The sequence below is a fragment of the Parasteatoda tepidariorum genome, chromosome 8 (assembly GCF_043381705.1).
Source record: "Parasteatoda tepidariorum isolate YZ-2023 chromosome 8, CAS_Ptep_4.0, whole genome shotgun sequence".
Classification (NCBI taxonomy): Eukaryota; Metazoa; Arthropoda; class Arachnida; order Araneae; family Theridiidae; genus Parasteatoda; species Parasteatoda tepidariorum.
Window position 1 is genome coordinate 35,913,621 of NC_092211.1, and position 15,838 is coordinate 35,929,458.

The 15,838-nt window shown below is 27.0% G+C and overlaps 1 protein-coding gene across 1 annotated transcript in view; it reads right to left on the minus strand.

The window, feature by feature from the left end:
• Positions 1-15,838, minus strand: part of LOC107455989 (regulator of G-protein signaling 3) — a 174,545-nt gene that overhangs the window by 148,782 nt on the left and 9,925 nt on the right. The window lies entirely within an intron of this gene.

Consider the following 15,838-nt stretch of genomic DNA (forward strand, 5'->3'; position numbering starts at 1 on the left):
TAAAATTTTTCAAAATATTATATATCTTGTTCTTGGTTAAACTTGTTTCTATAAGTCGAAAGAGGAAAAATTCAAAGGATAAAATTATTCTCTAGAATGAAAATTGAAACTGGATTTATCTAATTAGGAAAGAATTAAGTTAGCTTAATTTAAACTCAAGTTCTGCTAATTTTTTAAAATTACTTATCTAGCTTCATAAAAATAATTAAATACGGCGAACTAGGTTACTAGCAAATAAATACTGTTTTACAAAAATAAGAAAAAAAGTAAATAAAAAAATCGGAATAAAACTTAAAAAAAACTGTTTGTAACATTTAAATTGATTGCATTACTGCTAATTTAATAATCTTTTTGCAAAAACTACAATAGGTAAAAATGTGACTCTGAAATATTATATTTGTTTCAAAAATAAAAGTGGCAAAACTGGAGGAGTGAAGGTGGATTGAAAACAAAAGATTTAAATCCTGGAAAATAAAATGAACAGAGAAATTATTTTGACAGAATTGTAGAAATGCTAAAACAAAACACAGTTTATTAAAACTAAGCAAATGAATAGTTTTGCTTTCATAATCTGTTTATTTATTTTTGTATTTTATTCCCTCAAGTTAGATTCATTTTTTTAACTATTTTAAACTTATGTTTGCTTTTTAAAAACACAGGACTATTTTTTCTACAAATATATACAGCATTATTATTACTGTGAAAAACACAAATTGAAGAAATATCTATAGTTTGTTTTAAATCTTTTAAAATAAGAATAAATCTTACTAACGCAAATGAAAGAATACAGAATATGATACTTAAACAAGCGGCATAATAGTAAATTTATCTCAACGCGTAAATTAGGATTCCTTAACTAAATTGTTAGTAACATTTGTGACATGCGATCATCGATCGATTTTGAATATTTTTAGTGACTATCGATTATGTAAACAGTGGAGAGCAAAATAGCGTTACTTATTTCTTGATGGAAAGGGGAGGGGAGAGTTTATATAGATGACATTTTAAAATGGTAGATCACATTTGTTAAGATTTCTGAAAAGATTTTGATAATGAACAGTGCTAGAAATTTCTCCGAAAAAATGGTTAAATAACAATTTATGTTAATTTACCAGATTCAAACAAAACAGTAAAATAACTATACATAAGATGGTATTTAAATTTCTGACTGTGAGAAAAACTGTTTACTATTTGCTCTTATCTAACATGGTTAAACACCCAGAATTTTATCGCACCAGCTATGCTCACCTAATGAAGTTACTTAGTTCCTTGTAGGTGGGTACATGTTATAGGCGAGAGGGCAAATCTGTCAATTATGACCGATAAACTGGGGGTCTAGTCCCAGTGTTCACACCACAATATTTCCTCCATTCTCTTCTACGCATGAAGAATTTCCTATGTCTTGAACTCCCAATTTGCGACCCTGGACAATTAGAGCACGATACTCTCATTCGCGCATAGATGACGTAACCATAAGGCCGATAGACACAAAAAAGTCGAGTAATTCCCATGTCTTACCATAGGTGAAGCAAACACAAAATATTTATACCACATTTTATTGCTCATTTGATAAAACACAACACTACCAACCACAACCTATCTCCAATAACCATTACCTAACGTAGCGCCAAGCTTCAATGTCCAGTTAAATTTAGTTTTTATGGTTTTGAAACCATGCTAGTTGTAAATGGTTAAAACTCTTATTACTTTGCATTCATGGCCTTTTAACCATACTAGTTGTATACGATTTCTAAACACTTAAGGTAAAAAATATTTCTTACCGCAAACTTTACGGTTAATTGGATGGATAGACGGCTGCTGGTTATTTTTCAGAAACTTTGGAATGAAAATACAGACAGCGAAGGACGTTCATAAAGGATATACTTTACATCGAAATAAACCTTTCAATTTATATGATTTTGCAAGTCTTGAACTGTATTTCATATTTTTGATAATCATTTCATCACGAAATCACGGGATTTTTGAAAAATTTAAGAACTTTTAAATACGTCGCGAAACTGATTACTCTTTTAAATGTCAAGTCAGTTACTTCTGACAACTTATATTTTTCCCATTTATTTGGTGAAATGTTGTTTCTACAGTAATACTCAACTCTTACAGTAAATTACTCTAGGAAAATAGTCTAGACTCATGTCAATAAAATGAATCGGCTGTTGTTTTTTTTATCATCGCTATGATCTCACGACTAGTTCTCAATTTTTTTAAATATATATTTAAAACCATTAGAACTGAATAGTTTTGGACGAGCTGGTATAGGGTTAAAACATTCTGTGGTATTGCTCACATTATTTAGCAGCAAAGTTGACAGGAATTTTCTGTAACTAAGCAATACAGAAAATTTTTGTATATAACAGATTTTCCCAGTAGTGGTAAAAGTAAATCAGCACAATTGACTTTAAGAAGTTCAGTGCTGAAAGTGTCTACTCAGGTGATTGCGTTTGTCTTGTTAAAATGAATCATGGCACGAAGCAATATAGTATAGTGGTGCCATCTGTCAAGGAACGAGGGAGTTTCATGTTCATTGGGCATGGTTATTAGTGTGAAGAGATGAGGAAGAGATTTCATTGGACACGGGCTAAGATTGAACTAGAGACCCTTTGGTCTGTAGCCAAAAACTCTAAACGGGCTCTCTCGACAAAATCAATTAGAAAGATCAGAACAAGATCAGACACGAAATGCTTCTTTTGCATTACATTTGGAAGAACTAGCTGAGAAGAAAATTATGAAAGATGGTTCTTTGTCTTATTAATAAAATTTTTCATAATTGAAAAGCTTTGAATGCAGGCAATGAATAACCTTCCATGGATTTGGAGAAATGAAGATTCCTGACATTCCATGGATTTGGATTTAGTTCTTTGTTGAAATTGATTTCTCATACTTCATTTTTTTATGTTTCATTTTCCAATTTATTAAGATACTGTACATAGCATTCAGCTTAAAGTTTGTTTTCCTTACAGAAATTCAGTTTGAATTCACTCAAAAGCCTTACAAGGAAAATGAGTTTTCCTTGATATTTGATCAAAAAGATAATTCGTCTTCTCTGATGGTTTCAAAATTACAAGACTGCAGAGTAAAACATAAATAAGCTGATATTTCTTTATGGAGATCAGTTGTTCAAAGATGATGATTTCAAACAATTTCAATAAAAAATTGATGTTACAAATTTTGACATTTTCTAAATTTCCATCAGAATTAATTATATGCGTACAAGTATTACATCTGCTAATAGTCTGTCTGAAGTTGATATGTATTGTTTAACAATTTCATCAATTGGCATTTTTTCATAAAATAAATTCCCTAGCAAAACTTACAATACGAAAATAAAAGATTTTTGCGAGGGTTTTATAATGTAATGGATGAGTCATGGTAAATAGTAGAGTACCTCAGCACATAAGCAAGCCTTAAAATTGCTTACCATAGCCCAGATAATTATTAAAACATAATTTAAAATGAGAATGCTAATTAAGTTTTTGTGTGTATCATACTTTTTATGCTTCTGTAGGACTTTTACTTTAAACTTTTCATGAAATAAAGGAGTTGACAATTTATAGATTTGATTTTAATTTAGAGAAAAATTAAAAATTGGTCTGCATATTTTGACATATTTTTACTGTTTATTCTCGTTTGTCAGCAATTTTTCAAAGTAATATCGACTAACGAAAGCGACAAATTACAACGAAATTAAAAATTCCTTAAATTCTTTTAGTCATTTCATAATCAAGAAAAAAGGTTTTTTTTTAATGAATTCCCTTTTAAAATAGGGCTTTTATCTTTTTCCACTATACCAGAAGCATCAGTACGAATACGCGTAAAAATAAACAAAAACTCTTCAAAAAGTAGAAAAGTCTTTTTTTTTCTGATACCGTATTGATTATGAAAGCGTGTATGTGCGCTAATTTCAGTAATAAATTTCAGTAAAGTAATTAAAAGAAGTGAACTTGCTCCTCCTAATCTCTTTCGTAATATGACAAGTTTCGTAAAAAAATCATATACCTCCTTAAAAAAAGCAGTGAAGCTTTATTCTAATTCCTTATTTTTTATTTTTAAAATGCGTGGTATTTAATTATTCATTAAAACGATATCAAATATATTTAAAAAATACTCTTTGATTTTTTAAAAATACATAAAAATGTAATAAAAATATTCTTATTTGATTTAAATTATTCTAATTGTTGGAAGGATTTATAAAATTTTGTTATGAAATTATTGAGTATCCTTAATTTTATTATTTTTTTATAAAATATATTCAGTACGTTTCTACTTCTTTTATTTTTATAGCCATTCATTTTAAAGTAATTAAAATATTGGGTATTTTCAAAGGCTTAATATAATAAAAATTATAAATATACTAATTATAAAAATTGATAAAAATTCATAAAATTTTATTTTTATAAAGATTGTTTTATTTATATTTTTTTGAATTGTTATTGAAATGAAATACATAGAAAATAAATTAAAGGTTTTCAAATTTAACTGTAGTTTGGATATAACTACGTATGCTTCTTTACAAAATGCTTGAGAAAAAAATTATTTTATGTATATTTTATTGAATTTTTAATGAAATATCTAGGAATATTAAAATTTTTCACGGTTCACTGTAGTTTAGTTTTAAATATATATTCCATTATAAATTCTTTGGAGGAATTTTGTTTTATTTATATTTTATTAAATTTCTGTTGAAATTCATAAAAAAAATTATAAATGGTCTTCAAGTTTCCTTGTAGCGTGGATATAAATATATGTTCGTTTTCAAATTTTTTGGAACAATTTAAATTTGAATCTTGTAATTAAGTCGTTCTTTGCCAATGTCACGTTAATGCACCCTATTTGAATGTAATAGAAATAAGTAGAATATATTATCAATGAATTTTTATGATAATATTTAATTATAAACAGTGACTTTTTTGAAATTGTATAACCTGGATATCATTCAGTTTTATAACACCAGAAAAGTTGAAAATTGCAAAACCAATGTAGCAGAATTTGATTAATAACCAGCTCAACTTTTATACATTTAATTATGTATGTCTGATAGTGAAGAAGTTTTCGACTAATTTATAAATTTTGAGATTGTCTCCGGAATTGAGAATTCCGATCCTAGGAAAATTTGAGAGTCTTGCTTAGTTAAATCTAATTATTTTTTAAAAGGAAAAATTCAAAAACTGTCATACTCATTATGAAATGTGAAGAATGAACAAAATCATCAATTTAATTCAGACGGCTTCGGAAATAAAATCTAATAAATTTTAACACAGACTTTATTTATTTTTTAAAGATGGCTTTTTTATTGAATTAATTTTGACTCCTTAAATTAAAATGACAATTTTTCAATGTCAGTTCTTAACTAAAACTTAAAAAGTAACATTTTCTAAAATGAATTAAAACAAATCTTAAACAATTCCTTAAAAGTTCCTTATTTAAAGGGAACGCACAAAACTATTCAAACTCTAAATTTAAAAGTACTGCTAACTATTTTATTACACATATGCAGTATTTACATGAAACTTGATTCATTGTTTCCTCGTTGAAATTTAAATGAAGTAGAAATTTGAAATGCATTTTTCTAGGTTATAGTTATGAACATGTATTTTCAATCTTCAAATTACATTTGATAAAAATGTATAAAGGATAAACGCATAAAAACTTATTTCAATTTGTATTCTAGAAATTGCAAAATTAGTTTCAGATTTTAAAGTATACATTTAAAAAATAAAATAAAAGTAAAAGTAAAATATATATTGAATTATTCTATAAATTTTTTTATAACAAATTACAACTGATTGAATGAAATGAAAACTTTAATAACAATTTAAAAACTTAAATAATTATTCCGGTATTTTTTAATAAAATTTAAATAAATAATAGTTTATATTAAAGCAAAATATTCACAAAACTAAAGAAAATGTAAACAAATTGAATACAAAAACAAATAAAATTTAAAAAAATGTAATTTTCAAATGTTTAGTGAAGTTTTCTTTACATTTTTAGAATCTATTTTTCAGCAAAAAAATGAAAAAAAAAACTTTGAAAATGATTTTCAGTCTCCTTAAAAATAATTATTTTAAAATTATTGAAATGTGTTACTGATATTTCATAAAATAAAAAAATAATCAATTCCTGCAAAAGTGTCTAGACATTCAAGTTTTTCCTGTCATTTCGATTTCAAATATAATTTATAAGGCACTTTGTATCAAAAATTGCAAAGTTTTATATATTTAAGCAAAAATAAAGTTTTTTGCTTGGATATTTATACTATTCCAATCTTCTATTCGATGATGTTAAAACTAATAAAGTTTTAAAATTTATTGAAACTGTAAAATATAAGGTTTGTAATATTCTTTTACAATTTGATTAAAAATTAGATACTTATAATTTGTTTCCTCATTTTAAGCGCCATTTGTTTCAGCAATGAACCTGATTTTATAAGCTTAATATAAAATTATTTCTCAGTTCAATATATTGTTTTTTTTTTTAATCATATGCAATATAGTATTTTGGTTATGCACTCATGTTCCGAATAAAAATGCACACTCATGTTTGTAAAAATTGCAATACCATGTAGGAAATTTGTAAATTCAATCAAAATTACGTGAAATGTTAAGTAAGATAAGACAAGAAAACGCTTTGATTTTAAATGTACCACTATTACGCATGATTATTTTTACCGCTATCAGTAATAAGCGGAGTAATTTTCATACATTAAAAAATAGTTAGATGTACATTAAATAACATATAAACAGTAAATCAAAAGTAATTTAGCTATTAATCACAAGAGAATTAATATTATTAATTTTGGGATCAAATTGGTTTAAACTTCTTTCCTCATGCATCATTGTGTATTTTGTAAAGACATTTTGAAATACTTTGCAGCATTACAAAAGACGTCAAGTTTTCATTATGATGAACGGCTAATAAAATGATTTAAAAAATGTTTACTATCATCTCTATACTTAAAGAAAAAACCGTAAGCACTGCCGCCACTGTTTGAAAGTTCAACTTAACATTAAATTTTGGTTTGTTGCGCAAAAACTATGAGATACCATGACTTGAAACTATAAAGGTGTGTATAAAATGCAAAGAAACTACGAAAGAATAAATAAAGTACGATAATTAGCTCTCAAATCCTGTTTTTTTCGTATGTTTGTGCCATTTTAGGTGCCATTTTTTACGAATTTTTTCTCATTTTTTTATTTTAACGTTACATTTTGTTTTGATGGGAATAAAACTATAAAACTTAGAAAGTTGAAATTGCGAATATTTTAAGCACTTTTTACGAATATTATTTTTCCATTTTTGCTTCAACTAAAAATTATATCTCAACACTTTTATCAAAAGATTTAAAAATATAATGACTTATGACATATATTGTATAAACATTATGTAATTTTTATACAAAATTAACAAAAGTACTCTTCATTTGTTGTTGTTGACGTAAGCCTGTTTTAGGCAGAGGGGGTGCGATTGTTCTTGTTTTCCAGTGGCGCCATCTATGGCCAAGAATTCGACTTCTGCCACACCATGCCTCACACCCGTTTATAGGGCGGACCCATTCATACATCCATTCATTCATCCACAGATCGTAATTTCGACCTGAATCAGAGAACGATCGATCTCCAATCCAGTACCCCCAGAGGTATTGATTTGTTATGGGAGCATGGAGGACTCTTGCGACTCGACAGATTTAGCTTGCATCAGTCACTTTTACTACACGGGAAGTCATCGGCTGGCGGGGTTCGAACCCACGAACTCTCGGACATGGGCCCAGCTCCCTTCCGACCAGGCTATTCCGGTCCCTTACTCTTCATTAATTACTTCGTATTGTGTTACATAATCAGCATTCTTAAATTTGTATATTTTTTTCAAGTACAGTTCATCATTTTTCGAATCCAAGCAATCGGTAATTTTGTTTCGATTGACCTATCAACAAAATGTTTTTATACATAGTTAAAATAATTATCTTTTTTATAAACAAACTGAGCTTTTTTTTAAAGAAAAAAAATCCAGTTTCAGGGAAAAAAAACAAGGATGAGGGGCTGGTAAGTGGTAGGGTTTCCTACTTTCTTAAAAGATAGCTCTAAAGAGCCAAATATTTAGGTAAGCTTTGCATTCAAAAAATAAAAATATAAAATTCCTTTAAAGTTAAAGAGCCGCACTTAATGTTATTTACGATACAAAAGTGATATGAGTGGAATACCTATTTCCCAACGGGAAAGACGTCTGGGAAGTAATTTATCCAATAAAAAGAATCTTTATTCGATTTCCTGAGCTTGTAAGGAGCCTTCAGCAGTATTTTGCGTAAATACAATTACCCGCAATCAGACCCCGAAATCTTAAAGAAAATTATCGAGATTTGCCTCGTATTCAAAATTGCAATCAAGATAATCATTGTAATCGATAATGTACGAGAGAGTTTGTTATCTTATCAAAAACAATTTCATCAGCCATATCGTAAGTTGTTAATTAGATATCAATCTTGAAATGCATGAAATAAAGGAAAATGTATTATTACAGTGTTACCAATTAAGAGTAAACATTTATTTATTTTTAAAGCATTTGTAGTTGGTGTCTGAAAATTATTGAGGCAATTTATGACATCTGTATACGTTAATTTCATTTAGTTAGTTTAGTTTCCTATTAATAGTTATGGTGAAAGGTTGTTAAATAATGAAAGGTTTAGGTACACATTAATATTCGAAAACAAAACAATATTATATTTTACTTTTAATAGCAGGAAATGAGATGAAAAATTTTCTGTTCGTTTCTAGAAGTTTAGAGTTTACATAAAATTTTTTAGTTGATATGACGATATCTTAACTTGGGCAAATGCGTTAAATTTAGGAAAGAAAAAAAATTGTTTCAAAGATTTTTAGTAAAATTCCGAAATAAATATTTTTGGTTTAAAATTTGGTCCTGCGTTAAAAAGCTCTAGTTGTAAAAAGAAATTCGTATTAAAAATTAATTTCAGTTTGCATAGCAATTCCTTAGCTTTCAGTAAATGCATTAGACAAGAAAAAGTATAGTAAAAATTTTTTCTTAACATTTTTAAAAAACTTAAAAATTAGTACACACATATATTTTTTATTTTCAGCAAAATGTCTTCTTTTTTACGAAATTCCAAATAATTTATTTCATTTTTAATATCTGGTTGTTACGAAATGTATTTTTAGTGGTACGCAGTATATAGAACAAATTTAAGTTTTTATAACAGTTCATTAATTTGTAGCAAATGTGTTGAAATTGAGGTAAAAAAACATTCTTAACATTTCATGTTTTCATTCATGTTTTCTTAACATTTCAGACAGCTTTCAGAAGGTTTATCCATCTATCTATATCCTTTAAGCTTTTTCAGATGTCTTGTGGTTCAAATATACTTTTTTTCAAATTTTAATATGAAATTTGATGTTTATAATTTGTTTCAGTACTGTAAACGCGTTAAAGTGTGTCATGTCATTGGTTTAGTATCAAAAGGCATCTTAACTCAATAGCATATATTTATGTTAGGCAATATAGCAATTTGATATTAAAAGTGAGTTGGATGCTCTGAAAGCAACTTAACAGGAGTACTATTGAATACAATTGATTGAAATTATTAATTATAGGTACAAATCAGTTTAAACTTGTTTCACTGTGCATCGAATTCTTTTCGTAGACTGATTGAAATATAAAGAAGTTTTGTAAAAGATGTTAGGTTGTTTTATGATAAACAGAAAACAAAATGATTTAATGCATGTTAACTATCAAATCCTAATATAGTTAAAAGCATTTCTTAAAATACAGAATAAGCAAGTTTTGAATTCGCAATATTAAAATATAAATATAGCTTAAAGTAGAGGAGCTACTTTTAATGCCATTTACCATACAATAACGATCGGAGTGGAATACCAATTACCCGTTGGGAAAGTCTCCAGAAAAGTTATTTATCTAATAAAAAGAATGTTTATTCGATTTCCTTAACTTATAACGAGCCTTTAGCGTAGACACAATTATCCATAATCAGACCCGATGTCTTATAGAAATTTGATCCAGATTTGTATCGTATTCAAAACTTCAATAACGATAATATTATAATCGCTAATATTAGAGGGATTGAAAAATATCAATTAAATCATCTTTACCAATAATGTAATGGATGATCAGTTAGACATGTATCTTGTAGTACACAGAATAAATAAAATTAAATTATTTTACGTGTTGCTAAATAAGAGTTTGCTTTTATTTACTTTTAAAGCACTTTTAATTGATGTTTGAAAATTATCAATGCAACTTAATTTAAATTTAGTTTCATTTATTTAGTTATTACAAGTTTGATTGGAAGGTTTTTTTAATAACCTAAGTAATGAAAATGCAGTAATATTAGAAAATAAAACAAACTTTATTCTATATTTTCAATATGGGTGGAAAAGTTGCTATTAGTGGTATAAAAATTACATGAAATTTTTGTTTTTAAAACGAATTCCAGATTTCCGCAAATGTTTTAAAATCAAGGAAAAGGGAAAATTTCCTTGATTTTAAAACCAAATTTAAGAATTATTTTTTTGCTAGTTTGCAGGATAAATTCTAAGATTGACGCTCATGTGTTTGAACAATGAATGAAATTTTGGACAGTTTTCAAAGAAATTTCTTTTTATTTTTGATAATAAGTATTGCAAAAGAAGTATTATTGGAACTTCAGATAAACTTTTTTTCTCATGGAAATTCCTTAATTTGATGTAAATGTGTTGAACTTTAGGCAACAAAAACAGATTTAGTAACATTTTTAGTAAAATTTCTAAACGATTTTTTCCGATGAAAAATTAATAGAAATTAATGTTATTTTCTTCAATTTTCAAATAAACTTCGAAATGATTATTCTTTTTATTTTATTTTGAATAGAATTTCTCCAACATTTAAAACCCTTTATTTTACTGTATTTATTTGTAAGGAATTGCTCTTCAATTATTTTTTGAGTTGCCTTGTGTTTTTAGGTTTATAAGGTTGAGATTTAGATATACAGGATAAGTTATAAAATAACTCACTTATTGGCCACTAGCGACTGGTTCGTACAACCAATCCTGGTGAGATTTCAGAGAGTTATTTAAGGTTCTGAGCTCGAGATTCTAAAAACGGCTAAAAAGTGTCAAAGAAACTAAAATTTTTTTAACAGCAACAAATATTTATTTCAAACCAATCAGCGCATATAAAAATCCTAAAAACAGTTGGAACGATAAGCGAATCGCAAAAGACAGACGCACTTTGCGTGTCGCACAACATTTGCTGTGCATGGTTAAGTACCCTTTGCACGTCAAAAACGCATACGGCAGAGGCAAACAGAGGAAATTTGATAAAGTTAAGAAAGCAGTATCACAATGGCGTTTACTAAATATTTAACATATAAAACCTATAAAAAGTCAGATGGAAACGTTGGTCCTTTAGTCGGGAGCCGTAGAAGGGACCCTGAAGAAAGTTCATTTTAAATTAGTAAAACTCTTTTATCAAAATGAGATGAACAATATGAAAACTTTGCATGTTTACTGTGGAAACCATTGCCTAATATGCGGCCCATGTTCACCTCAAGCTCTGTGAGATTTAATACATAAATTCGAAGAAACTGACTGCACCTGTAAGAGACAGAGATTCGGACTTCAAAACACAGTTAAATTGTAAGAGGTACCACTCGTGTCTTGGATATACCATAATCAACAGTTCTAAAACTAACGCTCCGTACTCCGCATGTTTCCATACCGATAACAGCGTTTCCAGACGTTGGACGTGGACTCTGTATCGACTTTGCGAATGAATTTCTTATCCTATATGCTGACGATAACGACTGGCCTCTTCGCATTTAATGGACGGACAAGGCTTATTTTACCCTTCAGACCGAAGAAGGCCAAAAATTGTGTGCACTGGGAAAACAGGAATCCGCATGATGTGTTACTAGTACCTTTTTATGGCTCCAAAATTATTGTGTAGTGCGGCCCACTTAGGTATAATTGTTCTCTGCCGATGCTTATTTTTGTGGAAGTGACGCTGAAGGGGTTCGTAGCATGTTCACGTTATGTAGCTATGTTGTACGATTACGTTATATCATATAAAGAATTGCAGCAGCGAAATGCACTAAATGGCGTGTAGGATGGCGTATTGCGATGTCTGTTCGCACGGTCCTCGATCAACATTTTGGCAATTATATCATGCCATTTTCCATTTCCGTTTCTTCCTCGATATCCCGACCTCACGTTTTGATAACAAACTGAAAAGCTTATGAATTGATATAAGCATATTCAATTGAAAGAATTCTTATTGTCATAAATTATAATCTGTATAAATGAAACTTTTAAAGAAAGAGTGAATAAAAATAAATTTTTCTAAAAGCTTCGATTAAACTAAAATACAAATAAAACAATCTCTTTCGTGTTTTATTAATATAACGTTTAATTTGAAAGTAAAATATTTCGAAACCGTTCATATTTTACCAAACTTTCGAATGTATTGAGCAATTTGATTAAATGTACAATAATATTTCGCTATGCATATGATATTATTTCTTTTGTATTATATAATATCAACAAATAACTTCTTTAGTTTCGAATTAATCATGAACCTTTAGTTAAAATTTAGTCAGCTATATTCAAAATTAATTTGCATGTAAATCTTTTTTTTCTTCATTAGAATGGAATCATTGTTATGAAATTTGAAAGTATGTAAAATAATCGTACAAAGTTTTAAAACAAAGCTTTATTACATTTAAAAATATCTCATATTGATGTCTACTTACAAACTTAAAAACTTATATTCAGTTATTTCTAAAGAGATAACTAAACTTATTAATGTATCGAATGTAACTTAACTATTACTGAATGTAATGTATTTTATTAATTAATTAACTTTCTTCATCAACTTTAATTGAGAATTTTTTAAATTGAATTTTTATTAATAAATAATGTTGAAAATTTGGAGTTAATATGCAACCAAACAGTTGCATATTAAAAGAATAAAAAAACATTTGAAAAAGAAATGAACAAATTTATTGTTTAACATTTCTTTTACTGAAGATGCTAGTGTATTTTCATGTTTATCGCATGAATTCACGTAGGCGAGTTTATTCAATGTTTATTCAACGTTATTATTAAATATGCTTAGACTAGCATACACAGACGATAAATTTATTTTTTAATAAGCGAAACAAAATAAAGAAACAAGCAAACGTCAGGATTTGACATTTCTAATATCTTTCTTGTTATTATAAAATCAACTTGTTACAAATGAAATTGTAAGAAGTAGAGAACAAACTTTTCATTTCATGCTTTTTTTCTCCCTATTTTTGTAACTAGAATGAAAAATAGGCATTTATTTTCTAAATAATTGTGATAATTGTTGTGTTATTATCCGAAAAAAGTAAATGTTTTTTTTTGTGCTGTGAGAAAAGTGGTAAATTACTTACAAAAAAGGTAGCAGAAAATTTGAGTTAAATAAAAAAATATGAAAAATCACCGAAACTTTATCAATTGCACGATAAATAATACAATTGGAAAAAAAACCACATTTAAGATATTTATCAAATTAACTTCAAACGATATATAGTTAGAGTTTTAATTCAACTAACAAATTTTATAATAAAGAGTACTAGAAAAATGCAGACTCATGCGGGAGTCTTAGATTTTATTATTCAAAATAACATAATATTTTTCTTTTTTTATAATATCTTTTAAATTTAGTTTTATTTTAATTCGCAAACATTGAAGTTTGCAATTATGGAGGGAAATCTTAAATTAAAAAATTTTTTTATAGCCATTAATGCTCCTTGTCTACACAATTAAACATGGCGACGTATTCAGGAAAAAATTTTTTGTATTTGATAATTTATCACTTCCTTATTACTAAAAATATATAAAATACATTTTCTATATGATTTTAAAGTCTGAAATATTATCTGTAAAAACATCAGCCTGAATGGTGAGTAAGTGTCCCTTCATGTACCTTTCTTGTTAGTTGTTTATAAAATGAATTCAGTTAAAACTTAAATTTACAATAATATTTATAAGTTTTACAACTTAAAAATAACTAATACAATTAATATTATAATTAAATTTATTATAATATTATGAACTAATATTTCCCTATATTAATAATCGTAAGCTGCTACCCTTGATCATTTCACTCACAACCAACCACAACAGTTTTGAATTTATTTTTTTAACGAAAAAAAAGAACAATTAACATTAACAATTAACATTTTGAATATAAATATTTATTCAAAATGTCCCATAACTCCATATTTTAATAACATGGGATTGTTTTAACTGAAATTCCATAAAAATTCACAAAAAGATAAAATTTAAGTTGAATAATTTTGCCTGAATATCACTGAAACTTATTCCATAAACTTGATTCCTAAATTAATTTTTATTTTGGATACTATATATTTTATTAGATATTTTAATAGACATCTTTCACCTAACAGATTATTAAGTAATAGTACAAAAAGTTAATTTTTCATATTGCTAAAAAATGTGAAGTATTTTTTTTGTATTAATTATTTTAATTGCATGCAACAATACGCAAAATTTTTAACACAAGCAATTTTAACGTTTAATAATTATAAAATATTGTGTACTATAGTAATGTCATGCAATTATTTTGTAACATTATGCAGGAAAATTCTTTGATTTTAATCTATAATATTGAATATTAATCAAAATAAGAAAAGATAATAATAACGGTGCCGGTGCGTAGTGTGAAATAATATTAAGAAAGAATGATAAATAATTCTATTTTTTTACACATTGTGACTGTATTTGTAACTTAACAGATTAGAAAGCTGTGCAAAAGCAGAAATGATATATACCGTTACAAATTTTGTTAGACCATATATCGTTTGAAATTGTTGCACCATAATTTTTTGAACCATATTGTACTTTGTACTTAAATACGCGATACTGTGGTTCAAATTTAACTGAATAATGGTTGAATTTAACACCTCATTATGGTCATAGCAATTTTGTCACTGGCTAAACTTTCCAGTATTATGGTTCAAAATTAATTCGATTTTTCTGAAAAAGTTAGACGGTATAAATGATTTTATTAAATCCAAAAAAAAAATCAATCTAATACAAGTCATTCAATTTCCACTCTTGTCTGTTCAAAGTATTCCTTAGGGTTTTTAAAATTAATAAATCAAGTTTTAAAAGTTAAATATTTATTCATGTACATTCTGACCTTGCTTTATTACGACGGCATATTTTGTTTTGTTTAAGAATATAAAATAAGCTATGTCACATTTTATTTTGCGATAAATATCTGAGAACAAAGTTTATATTTTTTATAAAGAAATATATACCGTGAAAGGTAAGTGTTGCGTAAATAACTGGTTAGATGGAATAAAATATTTATCCTACATTTTTATATCAGAATAGTTTAAGTCATAATGTTTCAAAAAGCTTCAGAGTGTTTATTCATGCTAGGTAGAAGATGTTTTAGTTTTTTTTAACTTAAAAACAGGAAAAGAAACAATATAATATAAACTTTTTGGCATACCTTATATATTTCGATGTGACGACTCTATTTTCATTTACTAAAGTTTTATGTAATTGTTTTTAATATCGGAATAATTTCAATTATAATATTCAGAATAGCTTCATTATATTTATTCTGCTATCTAGAGCGCTTTTTGTTATTTATGGCATGACATATATATATATATATATATATATATATATTGATTTCTGATACTAAAATGATGTTTTAGAGTTCTAGAAACAGAAGATTCTACAAATGATCCATTTTCCTAGTGTTAGTCTTTTGTAGTAATAATATACACAAAAAGACATTTGTGTTTAAAATG